Source organism: Carcharodon carcharias, chromosome 8 (genome assembly GCF_017639515.1).
Source record: "Carcharodon carcharias isolate sCarCar2 chromosome 8, sCarCar2.pri, whole genome shotgun sequence".
In the NCBI taxonomy this organism is placed as follows: domain Eukaryota; kingdom Metazoa; phylum Chordata; class Chondrichthyes; order Lamniformes; family Lamnidae; genus Carcharodon; species Carcharodon carcharias.
The window spans coordinates 94,019,603-94,037,711 of NC_054474.1; positions in this window are offsets into that span (position 1 = coordinate 94,019,603).

Genomic DNA, 18,109 nt, shown 5'->3' on the forward strand with positions numbered 1-18,109 from the left:
GCAAACAGCAAAAGAATTTGATTGAGCTAACTTATACATCAAAGGCTGAGGCTGCTACTACTGATGTATACTTTCTGCATCATGTGACTGCTGTTAAATCTGAGCCCATTACAGTGACAGTGCAAGCAAATGACAGCAACTGCAGATGGAGGAGACCGGTGCTTCATATTCAAGTACCTCAGTGAAGGGAGTCAGCTATTGACATTGGAGTGGACATCCGCCAAGCTGAGAGCTTACAATGGGGAATCCATTCAGGTCAAAGGCATCGCTGCTGTCCCAGACTGCTACAAACAACAGGCAGCCCAACTGCCTATGATAATCGTAAAGCGGGGAGGGGCCCAGTCTTTTGGATCAAGATTGGCTGCAGAAAATAAAACTTGACTGGTCAGAAATATTCCAATTGAAGTCCAATGGAATTCCAGAGCTCTTGAAGAAATATGACACTTTTTCAAGATGAATTGGGAAAACTGATGGACATGCAAGATAAAATGCACATCAATCCCCAGGCAACACCACATTTCTTCAAGCCCAGATCAGTGCCTTGCTCACTAAAAGAAAAAGTGGAAGCAGAGTTCTGCAGGTTGGAAAACCTGGGAATAATTCAGCTTTCTGAGTGGGCAACACCCATAGTCCCAGTTGTCAGGCCAGAGCAGACTATACGTCTATGCTGTGACTACAAACTGGCAGTCAACAAAGCAGCAAAGTTAGACAAATACCCCATTCCTAGAATCAATGGCTTGTACGCCAGGTTATCAGGAGGCAAGTCATATACAAAACTAGACATGAATCATGCCTATCAACAATTGGAATTGGATAGCACGTCAAGAGAATACATGACAATTAATACCCAAAAAGGCCTCTACCAGTACACCCGATTGAATTTTGAAATTTCATCAATGAAGTGTTTTGTCACTTCTTAACAATTAAGAATACACACACAGCTATGTGCTTCCGAACCCTAGCTTGCTGTGTAAAAAAGCAGAAGGTTCCTTAATTCCTTATTTTACAGCAGAGAGCAATACATCTAGGACTTAGCACACCCTACTGGCAGGTTTTTTATATAGCACTTCTTTTTAACTAAAATGTCCTTTTACAAAAAAGCATAAACACTAAACACAAACATCACAATCAGCATATATTATTTTTTAGTGAACCATGGAGAGTCTCCTGCAGGGACTTCCATGTGTGGTCGTGTACTTAGATGACGTTCTCATCACCGGACTGACTGAAGCTGAACATGTAGCCAACCTTGGGAAAGTGCTGAGAAGATTTATGGAAGCAAGTGTGCATTTGAAGTGAGAAAAATGCCTCTTTCAAGCATTGGAGGTAACCTACCTGGGTCACAGGGTGGACGCTATGGGGTTGCATCCTGTTGAAGACAAAGTCCAAACAATTAAAGATGCACCATCACCCTCTAATGTGACAGAGCTTAAATCTTTCCTAGGGATGATTAATTACAATAGTCGTTTTTTACCCAATCTATCCACTGGCACCACTACATTTGTTACTGAGGAAGAGCCATCACTGGTCACGGAGTTCACAGCAAGAAGAAGCCTTTGTAACAGCTAAGAAACTACTTCATTCATCATGCTTGTTGGTACATTATGGCCCATCTAAAGAGCCAATGTTGACATGTGATGCTTCTCCTTATGGTGTAGGAGCCGTTTTACCACATCAAATGGTGGATGGATCAGAAAGACCCATTGGCAATGCTTCAAGAACACTTTCCCAAGCTGAAAAGGGCTGCTCTCAGTTGGGAAAAGAAGGATTGTCAGTTGTAATTGGTGTCAAGAAGTTTCACCAATACCTACACTGATGACATTTTACATTTGTGTTTGACCATAAGCTGCTGACAGGTTTGTTCAGCGAAGACAAAGTTATTCTGTCTATAGCTTCAGCGAGAATCCAACGTTGGGCCTTGACACACTCAGCCGACGTGTACACATTCATGTACCACCCTGGCTCGCATACAGCCCAATGCAGATGCACTTAGTTGTCTAGGTACAATACTGGAATTGAAAGCTTCTCTCAGTAATGATTGACCATGAAACTGTCATTGATTGTTGTAAAAACCCATCTGGTTCACTAACATCCACTAGAGAAGAAAATCTGCTATCCTTACCCGGATTGGCCTACATGTGACTCCAGACCAACAACAATGTGGCTGACCCTTATTTGCCCTTTGAAATGGCTGAGCAGGGTATTAAGTTCAAGGGCAATTAGGGATGGGCAACAAATGCTGGCCTTGCCAGCAGTCTTGTCAATACACCAATTCTACAAGGGTTAGTGTTATTGTTAAATTTCTCGGATTCATCGCCTCTACATGCCAAACAGATTATCAGTTGGATGAACAGAAACCCAGTACTGTCAAAATTCAAAGGCTTTGTTTTACAAGGATGGCCAAAAACACTTGTGTCTGATGACTTACAACCATTTTACTCCAGAAACACTGAACTGAGCTGTCAAGACGGAATTTTGCTGTGGGGTTCAAGAGTCATGGCCCCATCACAGGGTAGGGAGTCACACTTGGCAGAGATCCACAGCGTGCACCCAGGCATATTGAAGATGAAGATGCTGGTACGTAGGTATGTCTGGTGGCCAGGAATAGAAAGTGATATCGAGAGCATGGTTAAACACCAGAAGCTACCTGTTTCAGCTCCTCAGAGACTTGATTTGCAATCACCAGAGACTGTACAAAGTTTGCTGGTTTTTCTGACTTTTTTATTGGAAATATAAGGAACTTAAAAGGGGAGGGAAGTGTAGTAACTAGATGTATTGGCCCTCCCTCCTGCCAATCACTCATCATGTGATGCGATTACAGGGTCTTTGACAAATAAGCTTATTGCTTGGGTAATGCTGGGGGTAGGGCTTCCAGTGGAGAAATCGTATCTAGGATGTAAGCACCAAACCTGCCGCTCCATCAGGTTATTACATCTGGTGAAGGGGTTCACTCACCTCATCCCACTGCTGTTGCAAGGTGTGGCCATTCTAGAGTGAGCACCAGATCCCAAGGCTATATTCTATGCATTGCCTACATTTTAAGGATTAGACCCAACCTAAGGGAGACAAAAGAGATGCCGCAGTCATCAGATTTCATCTCTACACAAAGGGGGACTGCCAGCTCTGGTTGGGTGTATTCCTGGAGGTCTCATCACATGACCACCTGCCTCCACGTTTGTGGCATTGGCCATCAAACATGTGCATCGTCACGCTACACCAATTGGGAAAGGAGCACATCTTTGATAATCAACTAGATGAACCTTGCAGTCAAACAATTATTCTCCCATCTCCAACATTTTTACAACTAATATGGGAAAGTGTTCAAAGAAAATAAAAAGCTGAACGCAATTTTTTTTTAATGCCTCAATGATTTTTATCGCTGCGATTTTTGCAGCAGTTTCCCTAGCGACTCCAAGACAAACAGCCCCATCACAAAGCCAGTGTGGGGAACATCTAGGGAAGAGGCCTGACTGCTAGGTCGGTTTGCCAACCCTCCAGGATTGGCCTGGTGTCTCCAGGAATTGAAGATTAACCTTCAGGACACTGCTGTGTGCAACCCTGGATAATATTTTTTTACCCTTTCATGGGATGTAGGCATCACTAGCAAGGCCAGCATTTGTTGCCCATCCCTAATTGTCCTTGAACTTAGTGCCCTGCTTAGCCAATTCAAAGGGTAGATAAGAGTCATCCACATTGTTGTGGGTCTGGAGTCACATGTAGGCCAGTCCAGGTTAGGATGGCAGATTTCCTTCTCTAGTGGATGTAAGTGAACCAGATGGGTTTTTACGACAATCAATGACAGTTTCATGGTCATCATTACTGAGACTAGCATTCAATTCCAGTAATTTTTAAGTGAATTTGAATTCCACCAGCTACCATGGTGGGATTTGAACCCACGTCCTCAGAGCCTGGGCCTCTAGATTACTAGTCCAGTGACATAACTGGAACGCTACCATCTCCCCCTTAAAAAACATTGGGTTTTTATTGTAATTTTCTTCAAACATTTTTCTTTACCAGATATAAAATATTGAAAATGGGGGGGAAAAAAGTCTGTTTGGCTGACAGTCAAACAGCATCCAATTGGGGAATGAGTCTTTTTGCTTTCCAATTGGCGTAGGAAGGCAGTGGGTCACAGAAGTGGATGTGTTGGTCAACTAGTGGCTGGAGCATGGGGGGCAAGTCATGTGATAAAATCTTCAGGAATACATGTAATCACAGTTGGCAACCCTCCTGCTAGGCCCAGCAAGGGCAAAAAGACAGGAATGTCTCGTGAAAACTCCACATTTTATTACTCGTTCCATAATGTCATTGCTTCTTACTCACTCAGTGTTCTGGTTTGAAGCTCGAGTGCCTGGGGAAGTTATATAGGGGCCCTGTTCAGTGGATGCCACAAGTAAACTCACTGTACCTAGACTTTTGTCAAAACCAGAATTATAGAAAAAACACTGTGCACATCTGAAAAATAAGTCCAAAGACACACACACAAACTTTATTGTTTTTTAATATGGAACTCCAGAATTTTTTCTATCCAGGCATTGATTACCAAAATTAACAGTGGTTAATCCCCAAAAGAGGTTTATCCACTTCAAAACTCAAAAAGCCATCACCAGAAAATCCATTCTGCCTGGTGACTATGCTGAGCTACATCTGGAAAGTATGGACCTTTTCCTCCACATTGATCGTGTGAAGACAGATTGAAATGAAATATAAATATGGTGAATGATGTGGAGATGTTAATTCCCTTGTGAGTGAAATGTGCAGCCGCTGAGGTGAATTAGAATCATGGCAAGTTTCTATAAGACTCAATGATATAAGTATAAAATATACGCAGCAATGAAGACCAGCAGAGTGAAGAAATCAGTTGTCCCAAATTGCACATTATTTTGGGAAGGGCTTTGTTTTCACTATAAGACATAAAATCAACTTGGATTCAGTAGGGCTCTTGTGCTGAAGGTACCACTGACTTAGGGAGACTGGTGAATGTAGTGTTCAGTTGTTTGGTGTTTGATTACGTATGTCTGTTGACTCTTTAAACTGTGTGTGATTAGTAAAGCCTGGGGTGTGGTGACTGAGAAAGAGAAACTAAACTGAGGCAACCTGCTGTAAGCGTGACAGTGGACATTTAAAACATTAAAACATCTTACACACATAGAAGTTGGCATATCATCTCTGAGGCATTAAACACAACAGGGAACCTTTGAAATTCACTCATCTCGAACTGAGCCAGAAGAAACCGTAACTGGAATCAGCCAAGAAATGGCCCTGGATGTACTACTCAAGGACAAAGAGATGCTTGGTTCCCCCAAAACAACACTTCAGGGATTTGCAACCTTAGACTTACTTATTCAATGGATTGATGAACATGTATTGCTGGCATTCAGCTAATCCTATAATGGAAGGCTTCAAATAGTTTGAAGAAGAATGCCTGGAACAGGGAGCTGTTATTGATCTCTCATTGAGTGGCTATCGACTCATTCCAGTTGCCATAATGTAAGTTGTAAGTACTGAGAGGGTTTTCACCCAAGGCTGCAATGTTTATTACAACGGTGTAGATGTGCTTTCTACCGCAGCACCATCCCAATTTGAACAGTGAACATCTAAATAACCAACACATCTATTCTGTTTGGAGTAAGGCTCCCCTCACATTTTGAGACGTGGCGTAAATTTTCTTTTGACAGTGTGCAGCTGTGCATAATTGTCAGCTGTGGCCCAGTGTCTCACCCAAGTTATATGGGTGTGGATTCAAATCCCACTCCAGGGACTCAAGCCCAAAATCTAGTTGGCACTGGGGTACAGAATCAAGGGAGCTCTGCACTGTTGGAGGTACCGTCTTTTGAATGAAATGATAAACCAATCATGCTATCTCCAAAAATAATTAAACCTATCTGCCCTCTCAGGTGGATGTTAAAAATAATCATGCTATTTTAAAGAAAAGCAAGGCCTGGCCAATATTTATCCTCAAACTAATGTGACAAAAACAGATTATCTGATCATTACTGGAAACTTGCTGTGCACAAATTAGCTGTCATGTTTCCTACAACAGTGACAATATTTCAAAAACACTCCACTGGCTGGAAAGTGCTTTGGGACATGCTGAGGTCATGAAAAGCACGTTATGTATGTAAATTCCTTTCTTTTTTACATCAGAAACACTTGCAAGTCACCTTGGTATATCTATTATTTTCCCTCTCGGCAATTAATTGGGAGTCATATTAGCTGCAGCGAAGATGCCATAAATGTCAAAATGTTTGCATCAGCAGAAGTATTGATTTCAACAATCAAATGAGCTAAGTTGGAAATGGGTTTAGCTATTTTTGGAGATAGCATGATTTAAAATGCAGCCAGTTACAGTCAAGCGTTGTGATTCACTGAGTGGCAACAGAACATTCAGTAGAATCTCACATTTACACAATCCACCAACTTGCATCCCGCAGATGCCGTCTACATGAGTTAGTTTATCAAATAAAAATTGCACCTTGTGTTTACCACTAATCTACAAGATTTGATACAGGGAGAGGGCACGGAGATGAAGTAGAAAAGGATTCAGATTACAACTAAAGTTTCAGGAAGTTGGGGCTAGAAATTGGGTTACCTCCAATTTTGGGTGGAAAATGGGCTAAAATTTGCTCCCACCTCATTTCAATGATTGCAGTGTGTAGCGGACCCCAGGCTGCATGGCTCTTCATACTATTGCCGACAGCCTCTTCACTCCATAGAGAACAGCCAACTAATCGTTACAAGCCAGCTGCATATTCCAGGCAGCCTTCCCCTTTTAAAGGCACACTCTCTATTAAAGGGAAACTATACTAATGGAGTAAAGGCTGCTGGATAATCATTGTGGAAGACTCAGGCTGAAGGGAGTTGTCACAATACACCAGAGAGCAGACTCCCCAATTCAGTGTCACCAGCCTGAAGATGCTGGTGAGACAAGTGGAGGCCAGGAGGGATGCCATATTGCCACTGGGGTAAAGGATGCCTCTGAGGCACACCCTCAGAAGCAGATAGGTGCATGTAGCAAGGGTGGCTGATGCCCAGAGTCTGGTACCATGTTGAATTTCTATGTCTGCCTTACACAAACTCACCAATCTCACACCAGAACTGGTAAACTATATGTTTAATTTGGTTTATTTGAAGATAGCTCAGTAGACAGATCTACTTTATGGATTCAGCAACTGTTACAAGTGCAGCACAGCTGCAATTCCTACACACACAGTAACTATTAGCTGCTGGTCACATGCTGCTCTACATCTTGGCTACTTGCTCATTTGCATATTCCCTTAAAATGATATCGCAACACTGAGGATGCATCTCACACTCACCACACCATGTTGCTCAATGCACCACATCCCTGGGGCTCATCCTGCAGCACACCCAGACACTCAGGACACCCCTACACCCCTAACATCCTCATGCTGCAACTCACACACAAACATCCTCTCTCTTACAGGAGCAGGCGGCCCACAGCAGGAGGGAATGCCAGAGGACTGGCAGTGGGTCAGCACACCCTAGGAATGCATCCCCTCAGTGCCCTCTAGGAAATGGTGCAACAAATAATCAGGTTGGATGCCACAGAGCCACTAGTGCCCTGTGCTGCTGAGGTCATGGAGGACAATGGTAACTTCCTGCCTTATGCAGTATCTCCACTCGTTCCTTGCCCTCATCCCGAAAAGTGACGTGAAATGGAAACTGCCAATGGTGTGACTGTAGAACTCCTGCTTCAACCCCACCCTTTACCTCATCCAAGCCCTCCTGCTTTCTGCTTGTGTGCTTTCAGAAAGTCAATAACTGATGCCTGTTCAGCCTCCACAGAGCCAGGAGGAACAGACAGTATTGAGGAGGCAATGTCACTTGTCCATACACATGGAGCCACCAGCTCAGATACCAGCACTGATTGATTGTTAGAGATTAGTTTAAATCAGCATAGTGAAAGTAACTGAGCACATATGGGTGGCAAGCAGCCCAGGGACATAGGACAGCTCATGTGTGAATGTCCTGGAGGCTGAGTTCATGGACAAATCCTGCTGGTGGGGACAGAGATGATTACTTCATGGAGGCAAAGTGCAGGAGGAAAACAATGATGATGCACACAGAGATACTTGGTGCATTGGCAGTCGCCAGTCGCTGTCTAGGAGCAGAGAGGAGTCCAGTTCCATTGTTGTAGAGGACATCAGAGGGAGCTTGGAGCCTATCGTTTCTATTGTGCAAGTGGTGGGCACGTCCATGCAGCACTCTCAGACTGACCCATGCTGGCCACTGTCTCAGCTTCCACTATAGCAAAAGCAGAAACCTTTTGATATCTGAGTGCCAGCTGGAAGTAGAGGTCATGAGATCCATGATTGCGGCCACGTAAGGTCAGACTGCTACTGTTGTGGGTGAGGATCACAGTGCTCAACAGGATATGCAGATTCTTACAGCAGTCCAGCAATTGGTCCACTAACAGATTACAAGGATTGGGGAGTTTCTGCCCCATGGGAGTGGCAGTGACTCAACGGAGCACCAATCTGCTGTCCTGTCTCAGGATCAATGTTGGTAGAAAGTAAGTGTTAACCAGAGGAGCTCTCATGCCATCAGATCTTTAACATCCATGTGGGAAGGGAGACAGGGCCTTGGTTTAATCTCTTATCCAGAGAACTGCATCTTTGACAGTGCTGCACTCCGTAGTATTGCACTGGAGTGTCGGCTTAGATTACGTGCTCCAGTCTCTGGAGTGGGACTTGAATCCGTGACCTTCTGTTTCAGAGGCACATGTGCTACCCCTGAACCTTGCTGTAACTACAACAGTTTTTTGACTGCTGAACATATTACACATGTATTAAACTGCTAATATCAGAACAAGACTTAAAAATAACTAAACAAATTAAAGTCTCTAACTCCAGTGGGGCAGGGCTTGAAATAGGAAATGGATTTACCAAATATATGCAGTGTTATCTAAAAGTTAGGTTCACACATCATGGACAAGTTAGACATCTAATCCAAGTAGATATGCATCAGTCACCACTATGAGCTGGTCAGCTTCAGCTTGGTGCTTGACAACATGTTGTCTCTTTCCAACATAGGAAATCATTACACTAGCAGGATTGATCACGTGAGATAGTATCTCAAGCATGGTTGAAGCCAATACATCAGAGGTCTATAGGGTTTATGTCACAAGCATCTTGCTCAGAGAAGGCAATCAGGACCTCAATTGTTGGTTGGATGAAGGTTTATACCCAAATGGTTAACTTATCTTTCTCATATAGTTGCTGACCTACCGGCAGACCAGTTGCAACATTTCATCTTTTCATTTTGGACTTCATTGTAATCAAAGTTTTCTTTTATCCTCTTGATGTTTTGCTTCAAACTGTTGCTTTGCACATCAATGCAAATGGGTGTGGAACTAGGCTTTTGTAGAGCTAGGATCCAATGAAAGGGGCTGTCAGAAATGATCATTCTTACCCCTTCATGGCTAGCCCAAGAGTGAGGATGTCTGCTGTAGATAATTGACCATGTAGATGGACAGGTTTTTAAAGTCAAAATTAAGCTGCTACCCCATTTTATATCTACCCAAAGGATGAAAAGAAGCTCTTGGATTGATACTGGATATCTCAGCAATGTCTCTTGACAATAGGAATACACCACCATGGGTTAGGTTCACACCTCTGGAGGGTAATGGAGTCGGGCAACTTAAAATGCACCCTAAAGAGACTCTATAGTAATTTTAGGCATCAGAGCCATTCTCCTGCAATTGTGAATCACTGTTGGAAGAGACAAGGAAAAATTAGTCACCTGCTTTAACCTTTTTCCCTGATGTTCCACTCCTGGTCTCTTGATGTATTAGTTTTATCAAGCCTGCTTGTGGACATGACTGAGTAACATAGCATGGAGGTCTCATTCCAATTTCAGCCAAGAGTATGTTTCATTTGTTAGTCCTGCTTTGAAACCAAGTGTTAACTTTGACCGGATATTTCATGTCATTACTGACAGGCTGAGTTGAGTATTGTGATTATGCACATTGTATAAGCTTCTACTGCTTCCATTTTTTAAGCACGTAATCCACTTCTGTTTGCTAACATAAGTAGGGATAGCTTTATGACTAGACAATATATGCATTGCCCAGTTACCAGGCCTTAGTCCAGTGGAGCAGAAGTACCAGATGCTTCTTGTAATCCAATTCACCTTCAAAGCAAGCCAGTGAGTCACAATGTGAAGGTTAACCATTTGGCAAACAATTTTTCTTTCACCTGCTTACCTGGTTTCCATTGGGTCTGACACATTGTAAGTCAAATAAGGCACTCATATCTGAAGGCAGAATGCTGACCAAAGCAATTGCTCTGTTTGAATTTTACCATGCCCCCAGTGTGGTGGAAATTGAGCGGTGGAAGTACCAGAAAAATAGCAGGGAGCCAAGTAGGTCTGCCGCTGAGGAAGTTTCCCAGTAACGGGCAGGAATGCAGATCAGTTGCCTGCATCATGGAGCTGGGCAGCCAATTTGCATAACTAAAGTCTATCTTCAGGAACAGCAGGCCAAGTGGTTTATAAATAACACTACTAGGTTCCTGTGCTGAGCACAGAGGAAACTGGCAGCATCCAGAGGAAGGAAGCAGGATGGGACCCATTCATCAGATATGACAAGTCCAACATCCAATTAAGGACAGTGGATGGACTCCTGATGCTGCTGGCCTAATCACAGAGCCAGCAGCTCTGAAACCTCAACAGCACCACCAGGAGAGGCTGGCCCTGCTGAGGCAGGTCGGAAAACTCGAGAGTGCTTCAAAATGGAAGTGCCGTCAGACAAGCTAGTACAAATCAAAATTTAGGGGCCCAAGGGCAGGAGGCCTCAAATTACAGAGTGGGAACCCCTCCAGAGTATGGTTGAGGCCATGGGGCTGCTTTCCATAACTACAGCCCCCATTTGAGCCATGGAGCCTCTGGCTCCAATAGACCCCAGGTGGCACAGGGAGGCCACCTCAGTGAAGTTGGTAGGCTCCTGACATGGAGGGGGCCTGCCCTGTCATCAACAAAATGCTGGTGGTCCCATAAAATGGCTGTGAGGCCCAACACACTGAATATCGTGGGCTAAAAATTGGTTTACCCCTTTTTAATGGGCATGGGGACCATGATTTATGACTCATGACCTACCCATGTCTGTTCAGGTCAAGGTGAACAACACGTAAACTGATTTCTTCCTCTGATTGCTGCCAGCTCTGTGCTCAGCATGGGAGCATGGTACTGTCGTTAAACATTCTGGCGCAGCCCGCTGGCTGTTCTTAAAGACAGACTGTCCTTCTTAAAGGGAAGCTGTATTGAAGAAAATTGCTATGATTTTAATCATAGAAAATTGAACACTAGGGAAGAGGGTTCCAGAGTGGCAGATGTTACGCTCGAGGCATTAGCAGTAGAGGTGGCCAGGAGGAGAGGCACCATTATTCTGGGGTGGGGAGTGGGGCTAGGAAGCCCTCAAGGGCCACGCTCAGCAGGTGGGCAGTGAAATCAGTTCGTGCAGTCTGGACCTGAGGACCTGGCAGCTCTGCCATGAGTGTTTCGTTGACTTCGCATGGGTGGTCGACGGCAGCGAATGCATCTTCACACGGCATCTCTGACCCGCAACACCAGCCTCTCACACTGCTCGAGGCACCACACCACTATCACTCACCCAGTGGCATTCCCTGGCACTCAGGACTTGCACCTCATCCTCACATGCCAACATGCCACGCATACAGCCAGCCTCACACCCACCTCTCACTGCCTCCACATACCCCCAGATATTCAGCTATGGCAAGCACTTAAAACACAGTTCTACACAATCACAGATATTTTGCCCTACCTATCTCTTGCAGGACAAGGTGACACAATAGAAGCGAGCAGTCCAGAACAAGAGGGAGACAAGGACACCTGTCTCACCTGAGCTGTATGGAGGAGATGGTTCTCCGAATCATGGGACTGCCTGTGATGGAGCCAGTCACATCCGGCAGCACTGAGAATGCTGAGGATGATGGTATGTTCCTGTCTAATGCCCTGTCATAACTCCAAACATTGCCCTCATCCTGCTACCTGACCTGAACAACAAGCCATTGATGGTGTGGTCATGGACCTCTTGCTTTACACGCCAATCCCTCTTCTCTCACCCCAAACTTTCCCTTCTGATTTCCAGCTCTCAAAACTGCTGCCTGCCCAGCCACAGCAGGCCAAGGAGAAAGGACAAGAGAAACAGCAGAGGATTGGTGAAGAGGCCCCGTAACTTCAACTGACACCTGCAGCCAACACTGAGATGCTGGGTTCACTGGCTGGCCTTCCAGACAGCCTCCTGTCCCTATCAAGGAGCATGGCAGAGTCTGGCTCCAATTAATATATATATATATATATAAACAAAAAAACTGCGGATGCTGGAGATCCAAAAAAACCAGAATTACCTGGAAAAACTCAGCAGGTCTGGCAGCATCGGTGGAAAAGAGTTGACGTTTCGAGTCCTCATGACCCTTCGACAGAACTCCAATTTGCCAGACGGCATTATGCAGAGCTTGTCCTTTGCACAGTCTCTGCTCCATCTCACTGTCATGTTGCCGACCCAGAGGCATTGTCATTGCAGCTTCCATTCCTGCTGCAGCCTTTTTGTGGATAGGTCACCTATTCCTCTGAGGATGCAGCAACACTCTGCAGGAAATCCAGGAGCCCAGCACTTAAGATCTCTGGACACACTTCAGAATATGTCCAGACACTTTACACTAGAAAAAGTGGTCAAAAATTACCTTTGCTGCAATGTGGGTGCCTGGCCCTTTAAGGAACCTGAGTGCAGGGCCCATTGTGCAGCCTCATGCTAGATCTTTGTGATGAGCAAGTACAGACACATGGGACCTGCATTGGTCCCAATTTGGAATCCTGACATCACATCAGCTGGTCGGGCTGTGACACATCAGGACAGTGCTGATTCAATGCCTTTCAGTGCATGCAGGGGGTGCGACCACTTGAGCCTATTTACTTGCCGCAACGCCACATGGGCTGTACAGGAAGCGGTTGGTGACGCAGGGCACAGGACAGAAGCGGCACTAGGCCTCAGTAGCACCGTTAGAGGTGGCACCTCCATAAGGGAATTTCTAGCCTTGTGAGTCTTAGTACTTTTCTGCAGAGGACACTTCCCGCCCCGCATAAGTGGAAAACTCTTGCGTTACTAAGTCAGAATTGATATCCGCCCTTGAACCCTTCATCTACTCAGATCTCAGGATCCTTGCAGCAGCCGTTCAGTTCCTCCTGGAACTAGAAGACGAGATGTCACTTTTATATAAGAAAACAAAATATTGGCATTTCTATAGCATTTTTCATGACCTCAGGATGTCTCAAAGCACTTTACAGCCAATAAAGTACTTTGGAAGTGTAGTCATGGTTGTAATGTTGGAATAAACACTTAAAAAAATTCAGATGGCAATGAAAGCTGTTTGACTCAACATTAAGCATCATCCAATAGGGTAAAGAATTGATGCATTCATTTACCATTGGCACAGGGAAATGGAGCATCACCTTGATGGATATGCCAGGCAACCAATAAGGGGAGTGTGGGGACAGTGTGGTTGGAAGCCAGTCATGTAATGACAAGTCCAGGAATATGTTTGAGCAGAGTTGACAATCTAAATATAACTGATTGCGTGGGCATATTTGGCACTGCCACTGAATACCCAAAACAAGACAGCAGAGGGTGGCTCTCTCTTTGATGATAACAAGGTACATGCACATCTCCTGAACAAAACACCACAATTCTCAGATTTCATGACGCAGCCTTGGCTGCAAACAGTTTATTCTTTAAGAAAAAAAGCAGACAGTAACAAGGACAAAGGTACACCAGTCGAATCATTTGACCCATACAATAAAGAGCCAGCCCCACCTGCCCTTCCCCTCCCCAATAAATAAAGCACTTTTACCCGGTAGGTCAAGCCCCCAACACAAAACAGCTGCAGCATGTCCTAAAGCTCAAGGTGGTACCTTAGTCACATCCATGACCCCTCCCCCACACTGAGCTCCCCCACCCCTCCCAACCCCAAACCCAAGCCCCCCCTCCCCCATCAAAAAAGGGCCTGGCAGTTCACATGCAGTAAAAAAAACATTGCGGTACAGAACAGAATCATTGACTGCAAATTCCCTTGTGTTAGTTTTTTTTAAAGAAAGGAATAATATTGACATAGACACCCCCTCCTTTTAAGTGTACACTTATAGAAACGAGTTTATGGCATCAGACACCAACACTGGTGTCTCTCCCACTGATCATGTATTAGGGTAGATAGGTACCTTGTGCCTTGGTTCTGGTGTCTGTTGGGCAGTATCTGGGCACACATGGTCACAGTGTGCTTTGGCAGTGGCCCATGAAACACAGGCCTGCTGTTCTGGGATTTGGGTGACTATCGGAACAGATCTAAGCTTGGACTAGCCCTGCATACAATACTATAGTTTCAAAGGACTGCTGGCAGAGATTAGGCGATGAATGCTTCATGTATTCGTGTGAGAATTCCCTGTTCGCCATTTTAATGGGGGTGGTTAACTGATTTAAAATAAACAGATTAAACACGTCAGGTTCTGTTAAAACAGTGGGATGAGCAACATCACACAAAGACACTGAGCATTTGTCTGTTAATAAAGCCAACAGTAGTTTTAAAATTACATTTCTAATCTGTTTCATGAAAAAAGCTTCGTTTCAACCAGCGTAGAAGAGATTTAATAGAAATGCTCAAAACCGTTTTTTCCAGTGAATGTGAAAAGTAATTTCCAGCAGGTCAAGAATAGAATGAAAGGAGAGATTATGAGATTTTTGTTTTGATACAGAGTTGTCAGAATGTGGAATGTCTCAAAAGCAGAATCCACAATAGGTTTTAAAAGAGAAATGAAAGTATTTAAAAAGGTAAAATTGAAAATGATTAGGGGGAAAAAGGGCTAGGAAATGGGATTAATCTCAGTCAAGAGAGTTGGCAGACATGATGAGCAGAATGTCCTCCTTCTGTGCTATCAAATTCTGTAGTTTCAATGATTCAGCAGCTTTTATACCAGGTGCATGAGGTGAGCAGAAAAATGGCATAATCTATCATGAAAGCCTCATCTAAGAGTCTCCTATGTAGCGGGATGAGTCACACTTACTATTTCTACTGTTAGGATCTGACTAGTTTTGCATTGACTGTTCAAACTCTTTCTAACCGTCTCCCTCACAATCCCAATACAGGTCAAAAGGTTCGAGATCAGCTCATGATCCCTGCTTGTTTAGCCCAATTTAATCGGGATGCTGATAGCTGTGCTATAATTGACCTCAGCATCCTTGAAGAGGGAGTGAAGGGAACAATAAAATCAGTAGGATTCTTGACAGGGTACAATTAAAAAAAAAAATTTTGCCTTTCTTCTGAAGCCACTGTCTTATTTTTGCGTGTGGTTCCATCCACTCCCTCCAATGCTGCATCCATGTGGCCATTATTTCTGCAGGAACTTAAACAATTATAGACACTGGCTATTTCAGCTGGAGTGGGACATCACGGTCGAGACAAATCCTTCACCCAACCTTCAAACGTGTAATTCCCAGATGTGGTTATTGCACAGCAATTCTGAACAAGAATTCTGGTTGATTGTCCCCTCATTAGTTCATGGGCACCAAGATGAACAATAGCACTCATTTCCCATTACTGGTGAAATTGGCTAATGGGACATGGATCAGGAGCTGAACTCTAACCCTCTGAGGTTGGTTGGCATGGTCATACACTGTAATACATATTTAAACACGGTTTAACTTCTGATATACTGGCCATAAGGGCAGTATCCTCAGTAGGTAGTCTGGTGTTTTGTAAAGTTGTGATAACTTCCTGCAGCAACTGTTAGTTAGGAGTTAGTGACCACTGACCATCCCAAGTAGATTATAAATGTAACCAGTATAATAGGCACATTATATTAGCAATTGAAAATAATTCAGTTCATGCAAAGTTTGTCAATAAATTGATCAAACTGTTCAAGTAGTTATTGTGGTTGTGTTTATTTTGATGCTGCAATGCATTTTTACCTACTCAGGCTCTGGCCAGATAATCTGTTTTGGTGATATTGATTGAGGGCTAAATATTGGTCAGGACACTCCCCTTCTCTTCAAAATAGGATCTTTTATGTCCATCTGAGATGGGAGCTTGGTTTACCATTTCGTCTGAAAGATGACACATCTGACAGTCTAGCACTCTCTAAGTACTGCACTGGGAGGATAGCCTAGAATCTTGTGCTCAAGTTTCTGGACTAGGATTTGAACCCATAATTTACATTCTCCTGGGTGAGTGCACTACCCACTGAGCTTTGATTGGCAACCTTCTGCAGCCATCAGTGGTTTCAAGAGATGAAAAAACTGAGCAGGGTGCAAGATGGGCAGCCAGTTTGCTAACACCCATTTTTACTTCATTGGCCAAAATGAATTTCACCCTTCCTACAACCCCAGGTTTTGGGCAAGTTGCGAAATGATCAGTGGAACCCAAGAGGTGGGAAGAGGGCAGATAAGCCATTTTAAGTTCGTTAGTAAAATAAGATGCAGAAGAGAAAACAGATCTAAGGGGAAAAAATAATTTAAAAAAGAACAAATGCAGAAAAAAGGAAAGGTAAGAATATTAGTCAACGCGCTGGGCAAAGCAAACACAGGTATAACTGGGTAATTTTTAATTGAATCCTGATTTTTGCACACCTTTTTAATGAAATGTTTGTTTGTACATCAAAAAAGCTTATTTGGCCCAAAACAGGGAAGCTCGGATGTGGAGACTTTGAGGGTTAGGTTTAATTAATTAATAGTAAGAAAGGCAACTCAGGGGTGAGCTAATAGAGAGACTTTAGACTATGAATATCCCCTAATATCTCCTTTTGTGACTCAATGTATAATTTTGCTTTATAGCACTTCTGTGAAGTGCCTTGGGATCTTTTATTACATTAAAGGTGCTATATAAATCCAAGTTGTTGTTATGAAAGGGTTTGATATTCTTGGTATAAACTAGTTTCCACTTGTTGTGGGGCAGATCAAGACTAAGGGCCATAAATACAAGATAGTCCCTCAGGGAATTTAGGAGAAACTTCTTTATCTGGAGAGTGGTTAGAATATGGAACGTGCTACCACAAGGATTAGTTGAGGCGAATAGCCTAGATCCCTTTAAGGGGAGGCTAATAAATGAGGGAGAAAGGAACAGAAGAATATGTTGCAAGGGTTTGATCAAGAAGGGGGGAGGAGGCCAGTATGGAGCATAGACACTGGCATGAAACTGATGGGCCAAATGGCCTGTTTTGGTGCTGTAGAAGCTATGCAGTGTGCAAAAGTATCTCTTACACGAATGACTGTGTCTGGATAAATGCATAAGTCATACCAGGCCACTAAAGTGGCTGTTGCTGGTGTGTCTGTTTTAATTCCCCTCTCTGGATGTCTATTTTCTAAGGGCACGCTGAAAAATAAACTCAGAAATTTGAAGATTTAAACACTACTGTGCAACTCATCAATAACTGTTCTGATAATTGGTGTCAGAATTGGTATAGGAATTTCATCCCTCCTCATAGCGCTTACCTGAGCTGAATAAGTCAATGTTGGCTTGATACTTTGGGCCAGAAGACTGATTAAGGAGGTGTGTTGAAACTATAGCAAGGCAACTGCTCTGTGTGAATCTTAACTTTCAGATTCCATCTAATGAAATACAAAGTTATGAACCAAATAGCTTTTAGACCCTGCTTCCATTGCACTTTGGTCAAAGACATTCATGTTTAGCGGATTAGGGGCTGGTAAACCTGTGCTTTTAAAGTGGCTGTACATGCGTTATGTAATGAAAAAATGCTACTATATTTTTTTTTAAAACTTTGAAATACCTCTGAATTCTTAACCTTAAATCTAATTAATTAGTATTTATTCTGTAGATTTGATTCTGCATTGTTGTAGTAAAAAGACTTAACACTTTTAAGAAATAAAGACATTTTCTCCCTCTCCAATTTTCCGTGGCATGATTCCAGGAGCCAGGCACCTTTCATTGGGGTGGCAATTCTTCACATTGGAACCTAGACCTAAGGCAATTCCACTACAAGGGCGACACTGTTAAGCCTGGCCCTCTCTCCTTACCAGCGGCTGGTTGGGGGTTGGCAAGTTTAGTTGCTGTGGGCTCGGCTGAGA